Source organism: Suncus etruscus, chromosome 18 (assembly GCF_024139225.1).
Source record: "Suncus etruscus isolate mSunEtr1 chromosome 18, mSunEtr1.pri.cur, whole genome shotgun sequence".
Taxonomy (NCBI): Eukaryota; Metazoa; Chordata; class Mammalia; order Eulipotyphla; family Soricidae; genus Suncus; species Suncus etruscus.
This window is the reverse complement of record NC_064865.1, coordinates 56,197,346-56,212,936: the sequence shown is the minus strand read 5'-3', so window position 1 is coordinate 56,212,936 and position 15,591 is coordinate 56,197,346. Positions and strand designations below refer to the sequence as shown.

Genomic DNA, 15,591 nt, shown 5'->3' with positions numbered 1-15,591 from the left:
TCTGTGCTCAGAAATCCCTCCTGGCAGGCTGGGGAAGAGAGGGCATATGGAACGTCAGGAATCAAATCTGGGTCAACTACATGTAAGGCTGTACCCTCTGTGCTATTGCTTTGTGATCAACAGAATCCTTCATAGTTGAATTTGAGATATATAATGAGTCAGTCTCCATAAAAATTAACTCCAGAGTGTGTACTGCTTTATATCATTCACTGTGACATACTGTTAATGGTCTAAGAGGGAAAACTGCATGCCCCAAGAAAGGCAGCCTTACAAAAGGAAAAAAATGTAGCTATATTCAAAGACTGCATTGACCTTCGTATTAAAAGGTTATGAGGAAGCCAATAACACGGTTCAACGTAAATGGAAAGAGGATCAGATATGAGAAGCGTCATCTGCTTCAGAGAGATGCAGTTGGTGCAACCAGAGAGTCAGGAATCATTTGTGTTCCTCTGTGTCCTGAAAGTTAATGCCTGTCTCTACCCAGCTAGAAAACCATGTAATTGAGAAACTGCAGCGCCAAATAGCCAGAGATCTCCCTGCTACATCTGCTGGACTCTGGCTTCTTAAACTAGGACCTCCCTCACACCCCACACAAATATGGGGTCATGTAACTGAAGGTAAAGGGTATGAAAATTTTGAAAAAAAAAAAAATCAAGCATTTTTTTGGATGATTAATCTTTGCTGATTTTTTTCCCCCAATCCTATCTACCTAGGGTCACATACCCTTTTTTCCAACCAAAGGGGTTGTGAATGAAAAAAGTTGTATTTATTTGGTTTGGGGCCATCGTGTGTCAGAGCTGAGGGCTGACTCCTCCCTCTGTGCTCATAGATCACTCCTGGTGGTGTTTGGACTCCAACCTGGCCAGCATCTTAACCTTGGTACTATCTCCCCAGTTTGTGAATGGAAAAAGTTTCAGAATTTATGAGTTCAGGTCCCCTGTGGAAAACTACACAGCTATTTCATTGTTGTTGTTGTTTGTTAATTTGTTTTAATTCGATGGTACTCAGAGATAACTACTGGCTGGCTCGGAATGGGGTGCCAGGGATTAGGTTGGATGTGGGCAAGGCAAGCAAGCACCCTACCCATTGTACTATACTATCTCTCTGACCCTCAGTGATCTTAGTTCTTTCTCTTCCAACACTGAGCACCAAGTAGGTGCTGGGAGTTTTATAAAGACAACAAAGATTAGGTCAAACTTTAAGCAGACAAATAGACTGTTTTGCTGGTAGCCTTGTCAAAGCAGGGCTTTAAAAGGATCCATCAGAGATATCTAGACATGATCCAGACCCCTGAAATGACAAGAGGGAGCTACACTTAGAAATGCCCACCTCAAGGCTGGAGCCATAATACAGAGAGTAGGATGCTTGCCTTGTATGCAGCCAACTTGAGTTCGATCCCTGGCATCCCATATGGTAGTCTAAGCCCACTTGGAATGATCTCTGAACACTTAGCCAGGAATAAGCCCTAAGCACAAAGAAGAGAAACACACACCTCTTTTTCTTGTTAAAATTTATTTTATGGGGCCAGAGAGATAGCTTGGCAGTGTGGCATTTGCCTTGCATGCGGCTGGCCTGGGAAGGACCCGGTTCAATTCCTGGCATCCCAAGTGGGCCCCAACCTGCCAGAGGCAATTTCTGAATGCAGAGCCAGGAGTAACCCCTGAGCGCTACCAGGTGTGGCACAGAAACCAATCAAGCAATAAATAAATAAATAAATAAATAAATAAATAAATAAAAGAAGAAATATATTCATTAGCTATTACAAGGATCAAACATGCAGCTGCCACAAGCCACCTCCCCAGCACCTACAGCCTTTTAAGCATTGTTCTCACCTGCTTGCTTGGGTCCAGCAACGGCTCTAGTGAAGTGGCACCTTTGTAATTCTGGCAAATAGTCACAGATTCTGACTCGGTGGCTTGTGGAAGAAGCGTTGGCCACAGCACAAGTCTCCTCTGCGTGGTGCTGAGGGATTTCGTCCTTGTTGTGTTCTAAGCACATGGCCATAGGGGACCGCACCTGCACTGGTACCTCATTCGGGAGAGAAGGAACAGGGGCATTTGCTGGCCTCACCTTGGCCATGTACCAGTCAATGAGAGAGCAGAGGTGATCAGGAGACTCTGGGAGCAAAATGGATCAACTTGCACCCTTGTTTATTTTGTGTCCAGAACACTTAGCAGATTATAATCATCTTTATAATACCCCGTTTTTATTTTGCACACTTCCTATTTCCTTTTCTCCTATTTCTCTTTCTTCACTCTCTCCCTTCCTACTCGAAGTGTCTGCTCCATAAAGGAAGAACTTGCAGCCTGTCGTACCTTTGGATGGATTCCCAGCACCCCAGATGAGAGGTAGAAAGGGTCCCCAGAGAGGGCATTGAAATGTTTCCCTAGCAATGCCAGGATCAAACCCAGGTTCTCACAAATGTGAGGCATGAACAGAGCCACAGTCCAACCCAATAACTTAACTTTTATTTTTTGACATACCCGACAGTGAGTGCTCAGGGGTTACTCCTGGCTCTGCACTCAAAAGTTATGCCTAGTAGGCTCAGGAGACCATATGAGATGCCAAGGCTTGAACCTGAGTTGACTGTGTACAAGGCAAACATCCTCCACTCCCCACTGTGTTATTGCTTCGCCTCCCCAACAATTGCTTGACTTTGTATTGGTTCAATTAAGCTGTTTCAAAATAGAAGAGTCTCAATAAACATTGATAGATGAATGACTAATTGTTGGTTTTGTTTGTTTTTATTTTTTTGGTTTAGGGGTCGCACTTGGCAGTTCTTAGGAGTTACTCCTTGCTCTGTGCTCAGGAATAACTCCTGGTGGTGCTTGATGATCCCTATGAGGTGTTGGGGATCAAATCTGGGTCAGTCTCATGTTAGGCAAATGCCCTCTTCATTGTATTATGCTCTGACCCTCTGAATGACTATTTTGTTCATGGAATTGTCATAAGGAAATAGTTCACCTTGAACAGAGACTGTCTACTCAGGAGAAGACAGTGGGCAAGGGGTGGCCTGACCTTGACAAATTCCTGAAAGTGTCAGCTATTGGGGTGACAGGAAGCCCCAAGAAAGGTCTGTCAGCAGAGGTCCCACACAATAGACAATTGTGTCCTGGACTGCCTGTTAGCTCCCCCCTCCAAGTCCCTCACTTCTCTCAATAAACATGAATCACTTTTAAGAGATAGCATGGAGACATGGCATTTGCCTTGCATGCAGAAGGGTGGTGGTTCGAATCCTGGCGTCCCAAATGGTCCCCCGAGCCTGCCAGAGCCAGGAGTAACCCCTGAGCACAGCCAGGTGTGACCACAAAAAACAAACAAATAAACAAAAGCATGTCTTCTAATTTTTTCTATGTTCTACTAATAATGATTTTTTTCTAATAATGATTTTTAAAATAATGATTTTTAATAATTTTTAAAGGTGAATGTTTTGTCATGAAACCAAATCTAGCCAGGAATGAGTCCCAATACCCCCATAACTCCATTTGAAAGGCAGGTGGTTGTCCTCAAGATAGTTGCAGTGTTGGAAAAGAATTGCTCTCTTATGACAGAGCATGTGAGAATCTACCGAAAATAGAGACAACATTTCTTGATTCCCTTGTGGGGACTTAGACTTGCCTGGATTCCCACTCAAGGCTGTTGCTGCCTCAAGGTGGAGGCGGCTGTTTTCAAGGCAGCTGCTTCCCTCCCACCATGGGCCTTGACAGTCTCCAGGAAGTGAGCTGTGAGGAAGTGGAAGGCCGGATGTGATATGCCCAGCATCCTTCCTGCCATAGTTCTGAGCACATTAAGTCAATACATATAATAACTTCTTCTTTTCAAAGTTCTTATTCCAAAGATGTGTCCAAACTATCTATGCCTAGAAGCTTCTAAACACAGTCAGACCAAATAGACATCACCAGAAAGCATCAAGAGAATATTTTTGACAACTAACTTCTTCCTTCCTTTCTCTTTTTTTCTTTTTCTTTTCCTTTTTTCCACTCTTCTTGCAATGCCTGGACTTGAACCTGGCAACACACACACACACACACACACACACACACACACACACACACACACACACACTACTTGCCCTCTTCCACTGAGCCACTCACCTAGCCCTGTCCTGTCAGGTTTTCATTCGCAGGTTGTACCTTCCTTTCATTTCCCCTTTCCAACCTTCTCCCATCCTCTCCACCCTTAATAAACTCGGTTCTGTCAACCAATTCTTTAGTTCTTTAGTCTTTGGCTCTTTGTGATTTCCAGACTATATTTCTTTACAGCCCAAATCTGAGAGACATTATTCTGGTTCTGCATTTTGTTTTCTAGAGTTGATCAATTTTCCCCAGGTCCTACCCATTGGAAAAAACAAAGTATGAAGAACCTTACCAATATGCAAGGAACACCCACTGAGTGACCTGGACTGAGCCACTAAATTTGTTGGGGCTGGTGGTATGTCTGGTAGAGGGGCTGGACTTGGTTCCCTCTACCTTTTCCCAGTCCTTCTGTACCCTGTAGGCTGAGCCAGGCATAGTGCTGGGCACACTGGCAGAGACAGAGGTGAGGAGGAGAGTGGGAGAAAGTGGTCACTGCCTTTCTCCTCTTCCTCCTTCTCCTCCACCCACACTGCCCTGTCACCCCCCTCTGCCCAAGTTAGTTTCAGTTACTCACCTTCTCTGCACTCTGCAGGCCTCGCTCTGTGGGTCACTTGGTGGTTCTATGCCAGGTTTTGGAAAGACTTCCACAACCTTTGGTGTCTCACTCCAAAATGAAGAGGCAGGAGAGGACCCCAGCTTTCCAGACAGTTGCAGGGAGATAGATGTGTTGTGTCTGTCTCTACCTACCCAGGAAAACCAATTCTAGCATGGCTGAACTATGGACCCGTCTCCCTTTGCCCTATATTTATGAGGTAAGATAGCAAGGACTTCAGGCGAAGGGGTCGGGCTTAGGGACTGACCCTCAGGACCCTGGAGTGCCGAGTCTTTGCACAGCCTGTCCCCTTAGATAGGCTCAGACCATGCAGCAAGGAGGCCTTTGAACTCAGTGGACCAGTTGGCAAACCTTCCATGTGTACACTTGGCAAAGAGCCCAGGGATCCAGGGATTGGAGAACAAACTTGAACAAACATAGAGAAAAGTCATTTGACACTAAAACAGATCTGAATAAACAACAGGATAGGGGCAAGTGTTAAAGACCTGAATAAACAACAGGACAGGGGCAAGTGTTAAAGGCTTCTGGAATCTGCAGGAAGGGAACAGACAATGGGGCGAAGAAACCAAAAAGAGGGGATAGGGATGGAATCAGAGGTTGCAGTTGTTAGGAGAATGCTCCACCTGACAACTGCGTGCTGTGTTTGTTCTGTTTGTTTGTTTGCTTTTAGGGGCTGTTCACATCCAGTGAAGCTCAGGATTTTCTCCTGGCTCTTTGCTCAGGAATTACTTCTGGGAAGGTTGGAGACCTTATGGGATGCTGAGGATCAAATCCTGGTCAGCCCTGTGCAAGGCAAACACCCAACTCACTGTGCTTTCACTCAGGCCTAGCAGTAGAGGGTTTTAATAATAATGATGCTTTTGAGCAATGAGAAATCAGGAACGACAGATCTACAAAGTCAGTTGTCAATAAGCTCAGTAAACTTAAAGGTGGGGGAAGCGTTCCCAACTTCAGTTTCCCCAACTGAGGCTTTGACTGGAAGGACCACAGAGAGACCATAGACTCCACAAATACTTGTAAAAAAAAAAGTATAGTTTCTAAAAAAAAAAAAAAAGTTTCTTTATTCATTTCTTATTTATGATTTACCATTTTGTGGTAATTCCAGGAATTAATATCTATTCACCTAGATGAAGTCATAGATGTCACAAACTCTACGATAAAAAAATTATATATGGGGTCAGAGCAATAGTATGGCGGCGGGGGGGTGGGGGTGGGGTGGGGAGTGTGTGTTTGCCTTGCATGTATGCAGCTGACCGAAGCTCAATCCCTGGTACCCCATATGGTCTCCCAAGCCTGCCAGGAGTAATTTTTGAGCCAAAACCAAGTAACCCCCTGAGTGCTGCCAGGAATAGTCCCAAAATCAATATAGACAGATAGATATATATTTGTCCTCACTATGAAATAAATAAAAGAAACATAGTAAGGGAATGACAAATGATTAAAATCATCATTGATGAATTAGTTTTCAGACCTGAGCTTCCATGCTGGGGTGCAGCAGGTTCTGACCATAGGGGTGTGGGCAGGGACACTGTCAGAACAATGCGTCCATGGGAAGTCTGAGCAACACTATTGTAAGACTCAATACCTTAGTAAGAATGATTTTTAAAATATATTAAAATAGTGTGTTCTCACAACTGGAGAGAGAGTATAGCCAGGAGGGTGTTTGCCTTGCATATGTCAAACCTGAGTTTGCTTCCCCACTATCCCTTATGGTAACCCCCCCCTCCCGCTGAGCTCCGCCAGGAGTAATTCCTGAGTGCAAAGACCAGAATAACCCCCTAAACACTGCTATGTGTGGTCCCCAAAAACGATAAAAAACATTTTATCCTAAAAATAATGACCCAGAACATGTGTGTCTTTCAGGTATCTACTATTCACTCTGCTGCTACCCTGGGTGGACTGCTAGAACCCAGGATTCTTATGGTCCTGTTCCCAACCCTGACTTCACTACTTCTTCATTTTAACCCCCTTTAAGTAGAGGATGTTCTGTTATTCTCTGACTAAACAATGTTCATTCCAGCTCTCTGCAGGCTTCCACTTGTAATGTGGAAACAGGGTTAACAAATTGAGAATTCAGAGAATTTTGGAGCCTCCTGAGCCATTATCTCCTATTTTTTTTACCCCACTGACACATTTTTTCTTTAGTCACATGAAAAATTTTGTACATAGAATCATTGCACTCCAAGCATCCCCCATATGACTATAGAAATATCTGAAATGAGATGAGTACAAAAGACAGGAATAGAGAAATATCTCTCCTTTGTTCTGATGTTGGCTTCTTCTTGGGGAAAGATCCCTTTTCTACTTTCTGGCTGTGTCCTCTAAGGCATTGATAACCAAGGCCACAAGGCATGTCCCCTAGGCCCCTGAGCTGTGGAGGCCGAGGTCCAGAGCAGGTGGGGACGTGGAAGCAGCAGAAGACAGGGTGGAGCAATGGCTGTTCCCCCCCAACCCCCAAGCCAAAAGGGGACCCAGGGAAGGAAACTAGGGTTCTGTTAACAGGGACCTTCTCGATCACTGCCATAACAGGATCACCCCCTGTAGCAGGACAGCCCCTGAAGAGGTTGACTGATGGAGGGATGGAGAATGAGGCCCTTTTCTTCCAGCTCGGAGCACGTGTCTGCCACCCTGTCTAGCCCACGGTTCTGAGGTGAAACGGCGGGTAAACAGCTCGCAGACAATCAGGCTCGTGGAAATATTTGCTTTATTCGGATGGACAAAACTGAAGTCCAAAGTCCGATTCAGTTCCATCCAGCAAAAGCCTCTCGCCTTCCACAGACCCTTGCTCTTATAGTCCAGAGTCAGGTCCCACCCAATGGTGGGATCAGATACCAACCAATGGTGGAAGCAGAATCAGGTCCTACCCTAGGGTGGGGGCAGAATGCCAGGTCACACCCTAGGGTAGGGCACAATCACCTAATCAGATTAGGGTGAGCAACATAGTAATCCCCCAAAATATTTACATACACAACAATTCCCCCTTTTGTTTTTAGTAAACAAACAATATTGTAGTAAACAAACAATATTGTCTACAATTATTAAAAGAAAAATTAGTCAATAATAAAAGAGCGGCTGTTTGCATAAGCGCATCACAGGAAAATGTAAAGAAAAACTTCTAACCTAAGCACAGGGTGTCTAAAACCAGAAACATGTATCAAGGAATCAACTACAAGCTCCTGAGAAGATAAATCTAAGACGTACATAGATCTTTCGAAGAGACACCAGAAAGGTTGTGTAGCAGGCAAGAAGAAGCACCTTTTCTTTATTTGTTATACACCCAGGTCAAAGTTTCATAATCCTCAAGATTCTAGTTTGGAGTTGAAAACAGATAAGAACAAGCAGATCGTGTATGTGTACCAGGCATTGTAATGAGCCAAGGCAGCAGCAGCTAGAAGACAGTCCCTGCCCACCAGGTCATTGTAAGAGCAAACATTTACCAGAGGTTCTAAAAGTTCACATTCCTGAGTCCTTCCAACAATCAGCCCACAACCCTCCCAACGCTTTTATCACTGCCTTCAGGGACTGAGGCAGAGAGAGATTAGATAACTGGTTACAGCTCTAGAACAGCCAGGGTGTCCTAACTTTGCTGGGGACCCACAAGAGTGAGTGACTATCTTAGCCAGGGGAGCTAAGTGTGGGCACTATAATGAGGGTTACAGGGGAGACAAGAACCCTTACAAGCACCAGTGGTCAATGAGAAGTGATCCAGAGCCAACAGCTACTCTGCCTTCCAGAGGCTAGTCCAGTTCTTGCCCAGTTTAATCTCAAATAAACAAGAAACATTTGTGGTTGAAGCATGTCCCACATTTTGCATGAGACAAATCTCACTAGTTGGCCCCTATTTGGATAAATCTGCCAACCCTGCCATTAGTGAAACCTTTACTTCCTCTTCCCTTCCCTCTGCCCTTACTTCCTCTCCTCCCATCCCTTCCTCTTCCTCCTTAGAGGATCATCCTCAGTCTTTTCTGCCCCCTCATGTCCACTCACGGAACTGCATGTGCAGGGCCCTGTCCAGTTCTCAATCCACTTACACAGAGCGAGCCTGGCTGGAACACTCAGTTGTTGATTATTGCCTTTGAGACTGTCATAATAAAATCAAACGATTGCCTCGAATAGTTTTGAATTTTTTGGCTTACAAAAGCTACAAATAAAGTGAGTCTTTATTTGGTGGTTGGTTCTGGACCATGATGGCCTTTGGAGACAGTTTTGAAAGCTCCATTGAGCTTGAGATAAATCCCTTCCTGCTTAAATAAACCTCCATAAGATAAGGGGTCCCTCCATATATGTCATCAGACCCAGTTCCTTTTCTCATTACACCTAATAGGCTTGATGAGGTACAAGTTATCATCCTTCCTGATGACAAAATGGCTACAGGCACCCCTACGCTTATATGCAAGGCCAGTAACACCCAGAGGGGCAATTTGAGGGTTTGTTTTCATTGGTTTCTTTACTAAGGTATCCTGAGGTTCTGACATTGCTCTTGTCATAGGCCAAAGTAAATTCCTAATATGAATGGATCTGCAAATAAAAGCTGTGAGCACTTTTCTGCTTAAGAAGATATTCATCGGGGGAGTAGAGGAGGCTCTCTCAGTCCATGAGGTTGGCAGGCCCTGACCCCTGCTTTTCTCTTTTATTCCTGTCTGGTTTCTTAATTTTTGAGACAAAATTTGCAATGTGCAAAGATATTTTTCTCAACTGTCAGAATCCATTAGAATTTCTACAGCTTGATGCTCTTTAAGATACATGAGTTCAATTGTGCTACCACCACATGAAGATTTGGATCTGTACACCTGCACCTAGAAGAATGAAGAGAAAGCAAAATAAATAAATAAATAAGACTTTTCATTGAATGCACACACACACACAAAAGAAGATATCCATCACCCCCAATACACACCCCCAAACACGCAAGAATGATGTGTTAGCATGTACTTCTAAAATAAAACCCACACATTGAGTTTTCATAAAGGAAGACCGTTGCTTCTAACAACGCAACTGGCACTCAGGTAAGGAGGGCAAAGGGGGGACTTGTTCCCATGCAAAGATTTGCTGGAGAGGTGTTAAGTTTAGATGGCTCTTTAAATGAGACCATGTGCCTAAATTTTTTCGTTGAAATCTGAAAATCAGTTTTCTACTTGGGCACTTTATCCAGTCAATCCATGATCTCCACCACCAACCTAATTTCTTGGTCCTTTAAAGGACCAGTTTCAGATCCACTGACATTTCATAGTCGCCTATGAAAACTGTTCTGGCTTCTGATCGGCTCCAGGGAGCAGACGTGCTGGGGAAGGGAGGCATCGCAGAGCGATCGGGCCTAGAAATCCTAGAAATCCTGTAGCAGAAACTCGATCCTTAATTTCTTGAACAGAATCTTCAATTTCGGTCGAAAACAAATGCCAACTCCCAAGTCTGTGGGCGAAGCCAAATCGTCTTTTGCATGGTGCAGGACGAAGTGGAAAAGATGCAAGTCGTAGGCAAAGAAGATCAGATTGTAAATGGATCAACTCGAGAGCATTTCTGTGAAGCCGAAAGGAGCTGCCAGGAACGATCTGCTGTCCGGGTTTGGGGGATCTAACGGGGTGCAGGAAATTAAGCCCCTAGATCTCATTTATGGGCGAAGAAAGGGGCCTTTCCAAGGAGACCTCGTGGCGCAACGGTAGCGCGTCTGACTCCAGATCAGAAGGTTGCGTGTTCAAATCACGTCGGGGTCAACTGTTTTATGGGTTCCCCCATTTCTTTCTCCCGCTCTTACACCCCGAGATTTCAGGATTTCCAGCTGTAGATCTTCGTCTGCAGTTTTAATACAGCAGCCCCTGAGGCCTGTAGGCGCGCCTCTGAAGTTTAGAGCAAGTTTTCATGTAGTTTCTTCCATTGTGACTTTTAGGAAGAGGCTGGGAGAGACAGAATGTCACAATCTTATTCACCTTATTTTATTTATTCATTATTTATTTTATTATTGATTATTACCAATGATCATCTTTAGGGACTTACTTCTGAGCCCCACAGGGCCTTTTGTTTTCCTTTTTAATTTATTTTTGCTCTGTATTTAAATGCAAATACGTTTCATTAACGCTTCCTTGTACCCAGCCCTCCGAAAAAAATAAAAAAATTAAAAGGAAAACACTGAGATTTGGAAAAAAATTGGACAGATCAGAGGAGATGACTTTTAAAGGAGTAAGAGAAGCCTATGACAGCGTAGCAGAGTGGCGCAGCGGAAGCGTGCTGGGCCCATAACCCAGAGGTCGATGGATCGAAACCATCCTCTGCTAAGTCTTGTTTTTCTTCCCCCTAGGGAGAAATTTAACTTTGAGGAATATAAACTGCTAGGTTTTCTGTTCATCTCAACATTTCAATCTTGTTGCAAGATACCTGAAATGTTTCATGCTTTAAATCGTGTGTGTGGAAGATATAGGAATCAAAACCTGGTCAAATTTGCTTCCTGTTTATCTTCTTGGATGAAGCGTCAATTCATAAATATTTAGTCCAATTTTTAACAAGTCGATGAAGATGCTCTACATTATAAGTCTTGAGAGAATAGCACGTTGAGACAACAGCAACATAGCATCGCATTTCATCTATTAGTATTATTAGTCTCTGGGATCAAGGGCAATCAATGACCACATCAAATGCTGGCTGGAATGTGGAGCAACAGGAACTCTTATTCATGGTAAGTGAAAATGCAAGATTGCACTGTACAAAAAAGTCACAAACTGTGGAAGACAGTTTGGCAATTTCTTACAAAATTCAGCATCTTTTTTTACCACCAGCAATTACAAAACATTTATTTTCACACACAACCTGCACAAACATGTTTATAGTTTATTCATCGCTTTCAAAAGTTTGAAACAGCCAAAATATTCTTAGAAAGGTAAATAGATAAACTGTGATACAAATGGATAATCCAGTGACCAAAAAATCATATAAATTAACGAAAGACACTGAGGAGTCTAAAATGTCTATTACTAAGGAAAAGGCATTGAAAAAAATCTATGTTTATGTTGTTCTAACAATATAACATTATGGAAAACACCACACACAATAATCAATAAATAATGGAGAGAGAGAGAGAAGTGAGTGCAAAGAAATAAACAGAGCATTTGAGGAACAACTAAAATACTGTGCATGCTTACTACATGTAATCAAACATTTGCCCAAATTCATAGACTATTTAGCACCAAAAATGAATGTAATGAAAACTACAAATATTAGGTGATTTTGATCTTCTATTGTAGGCTCATCATTTGCAACAAATGTACCAATACTAGGGATGTGGGTAATGCAGAAGGAAATATATATCTCTATATAAATCTATATATAGATATATATCTATATATAGAAATATATCTATATGTAAATCTATATATAGATATATATGTATAATCACAGGTGCTTATATATGTACATATATAAAAATATATTTGTGTATAAACATATGTGAATTTCTCCCGGTTTTGCTGTAAACCTATGAAACTGCTCTGAAAAGACTTAGTCCTGAAAAAAAAAATTGTTTCCTAGAAATCTTACCTTTGAGAAGCTCCCAAACTTAATTCTTAATTTGAAAGGTCAATGTTCTTAGTTTTGAAAACAATTTAGGGAACCTAACTAGAAGCTTTTATTATTCTTTGTTTGCAGTTTCCTGTAAAGTACATAAAATATAATGTCTTATGTAATTAATATAAATGTTGCTGTTTGGGGAAGGGATAAAAAATGTATGGAACATCAAAAGGTAACGAGCCAGCCAGGAGTCGAACCTGGAATCTTCTGATCCGTAGTCAGACGCGTTATCCATTGCGCCACTGGCCCACCCACATGGTGTGAAAGGTCGCACCTCCAGGAAATGGAACTACAGAAGTTATGTGTTGCTTTAAATATCAATATGGGAAATGTTTTTATTTATTTTTTTCTCCAGCAAACTTTCCAATCCCCCACACCCCCGCCCCAATCTGAGAATTGCAAAAAAATTCACAGCTGTTTCTTTGTTTTAGTCTTGCCTGCTTTATTCCTTCAAGACTGGTGAGAACTTTATTTAGGGGTAATTTTTAAAACGCCTAATGCTTTACAAGTCCAAGGTGCCCTGTCATTGAGAGATGAATGAAATCCTCCAGTAATCTGGCAAAAAATCTGGAAAAATACTACTTGTCGTAGTCGGCAGGATTCGAACCTGCGCGGGGAGACCCCAATGGATTTCTAGTCCATCGCCTTAACCACTCGGCCACGACTACAAGTGCTTTATAGTTGCCATTTCTTTCATGTTATCGTATACCATATATTCTGCATTACTTTAAGAATTTTTTTTTTTAATAGAAGATAATAAAGGATTCTACATTCCATTACTGGAACTGAAAAAGAAACTGCCAACTGCATTTCTAGATACTTGGCAAGTAAAGAATATTCTTTTGGACTTGTTTGTAGAAGCAACCAAGATGTGTTATAATAAATAATAATAAAATAATAAATAATAATAAATAATAAAATAATAAAACAATAAAAAATAATAATAAATTTTCTTACTTTTCTGCTCCAGTAGGAAATTTAGCCTCAATAGAGATAGCTGAGATTTTCAGATTCCTAAATCAGAGGAAGAAAGGTGGAATGGGTTCTACAAAGGTCAGCTGGAGCTGTAAAGGCTTTTTTAAATTTCAGAAGTGAGTGTTCACCAAAATGTTCCATCAAGAAACCCATCTTTAAAAAAAAAAGGAAAGAAAGAAAGAAACCCATCTTACAACTCCTCTAAAAGCTTAAACTGTTTCACAAGAGCTGAGCACTATTTAGAATAAAGCAGGAAAATGCAAATACTTCTGAGAATCAAATTCACTACCTACGAGCTTCTCTCCCAGGGCAAAACAACTGCACTTGATATTTTGTGACAAAGAATCTTTAAATGCATCTTTTCAAAAACTGCCTTTAAAGCAAGACCCCCAAGATTTCCGCATTACTTTTTAATTTTTATTTATTTTTTTATTGGAACCGATGTGTATTACTTCTTTTTTATTATATTTTTAATTTCCTCATTTCTGAGACATCACTGCCATTCCTTACCTGGATCTCATTTGCAAGTTTGAGTGTGGTGATGGGGAGGGTCCAATATTAACTAGCAAGGTGGGGATTGTGGGCTTGGTCAACGGCTTCATCAATGACAGGAGATGGCTTTTCCACTACTACTGCTTATATGCTCCTGAACTGACAGTCCCTCCAGCTCCTTATTCTGAGTTCCAGAATAAGGGGGCTAAGACAACCTAACGATTTCTTCTTTAACAACGAAAAAAAAAAATGATATTTTATTTGAGATATAGTCTGCATTTTTTCTTTGTTTTGACGATGCGCAAGGCGTTACTCCTGGCTCTGCACTCAGAAATCACTCCTGGTATATGTGTATATTAAATATAGGGGATGCTGGACACTGAGCCCCAAAAGAGCCATGTGCAATGCTAGTGCTTCACCTGCGTGCTTCACAATCTCTTCAGCCCCACAAGTTACATTTAATGTTATTTTACTCTCAAGCCACAGTGTCCAAACACAGCAGCTTTCCCACACGGTGGAAGATTTTGGGAAGAGAACTCAATTATAATAGACTTTGAGGATCAACAAGTTGGAGAAGAAGAGAAATTTCCCTTTCCCATTTTGGGTCTTCTAGAGTGGCATATAATGAAATTAATGCATACAACTTAATGATTTGATGCAGACTGATAACCTTCATCCCCACCCAGAGTTAAGTTTTTTTGTTCTTATGATTAGGACTCACAAGATCTAGTTATTTCTTCTGACATGCCTCTGGACATCTTGAAACTTTCACATTCTTAAATGTTCCAAGCTTTCCCTGCAAACCTCTTCCAACAACTGGACTTTTTGACATAAAGCACCCGATAGTAAAAGGAAAGCTCTTACTATCCTTCCTATTGCCTCTTTTCTCAAGGCCTACCAGGCCTTGCATTTAGCATCCTCATTACTGGCTCTTCCTCAAGTCCATCATCTTAGATCAGCTTCTCAGTTTCCCACAGGAGAGAAATGGTAATATGCAACCAATAGCACCAGGCCAACACCAAAGTTCTGGAAAATCAATGCATTTCCTAAACCTAAAATTTCTAAGGATCCAGAAGGGGAAAAGTTGAACTGGGCCGGGGAGATAGATCCAAGGACTGTAGTGCATGAGGGAGGGTGAGGTTTGATCTTTGCCACCATAGGGTTCCCAAAGACCAACAAGCCCAGATCAGCTGAGAGTAGACCCCCAGCAGTGTAAATGTGTCTCCCTTTCAAACTAAGGGATAGACAGAAAAATTGTAGCTACAATCAGATAACTATTGCAGTAACAGTCAGATAACTGTCCCTGATTACGTTGTTTTATAATATACCATATTATGTTTCATGAACAATAAATGATGCTCCCATAACTAATAAGAAAGACTTTCTTAGTGGATGGGAACCAGATTGAAGGCCACAGTGTCCCAATACAGCAGCTTTCCCACATGGTGGAAGATTTTTTGGAAGAAAATTCAATTAAAATAGATTTTGAGGATAAACAAATTGGAGAAGAAGAAGAGAAAATTCCCCTTTCCCGTTTTGGGTCTTCTAGGGTGGCATATAATGAAATTAGCACCAGATGGAATGATAACAGAAAAAAAAAAGTCTAGAGGAAGTTTAATAACAACAACAATACATATATCCTAAAAGGAGCAATCCAGAAAAAGTGAGCCAATCACTTTTAATGGTTCAAGTATTCCAGTTTGCCAATCACAAGGGCAGAGGGCAGGAAAGGCCCAATTATGTAGGGGTCATTTCCCAGGATAAAGAGAATTAATATTGGGTATAAGAGTTAGAGATTAGGTGTTCTGAGTGTCACAGGAAAGAGATGTACCCGAGATCAAAATCTATTACAAAGGGAAGGTAACCCAGGCTTCCAGCGGT

The 15,591-nt window shown here is 41.9% G+C and overlaps 2 protein-coding genes and 4 non-coding genes across 6 annotated transcripts in view; 3 read left to right on the top strand and 3 right to left on the bottom strand.

Moving 5' to 3' along the window:
• Positions 1-15,591, top strand: part of LOC125996117 (histone H2A type 1-B) — a 949,462-nt gene that overhangs the window by 677,727 nt on the left and 256,144 nt on the right. The gene's annotated exons all lie outside the window — the stretch shown is intronic.
• Positions 1-15,591, bottom strand: part of LOC125996127 (histone H2A type 1-C) — a 363,461-nt gene that overhangs the window by 169,475 nt on the left and 178,395 nt on the right. The gene's annotated exons all lie outside the window — the stretch shown is intronic.
• TRNAW-CCA (transfer RNA tryptophan (anticodon CCA)) lies at positions 10,329-10,400 on the top strand. Its single transcript has one exon. It is a non-coding gene; the product is annotated as a tRNA-Trp (tRNA).
• Positions 10,887-10,958, top strand: TRNAM-CAU (transfer RNA methionine (anticodon CAU)). The gene has a single exon. It is a non-coding gene; the product is annotated as a tRNA-Met (tRNA).
• On the bottom strand, positions 12,420-12,492 carry TRNAR-ACG (transfer RNA arginine (anticodon ACG)). Its single transcript has one exon. It is a non-coding gene; the product is annotated as a tRNA-Arg (tRNA).
• TRNAS-AGA (transfer RNA serine (anticodon AGA)) lies at positions 12,830-12,911 on the bottom strand. The gene has a single exon. It is a non-coding gene; the product is annotated as a tRNA-Ser (tRNA).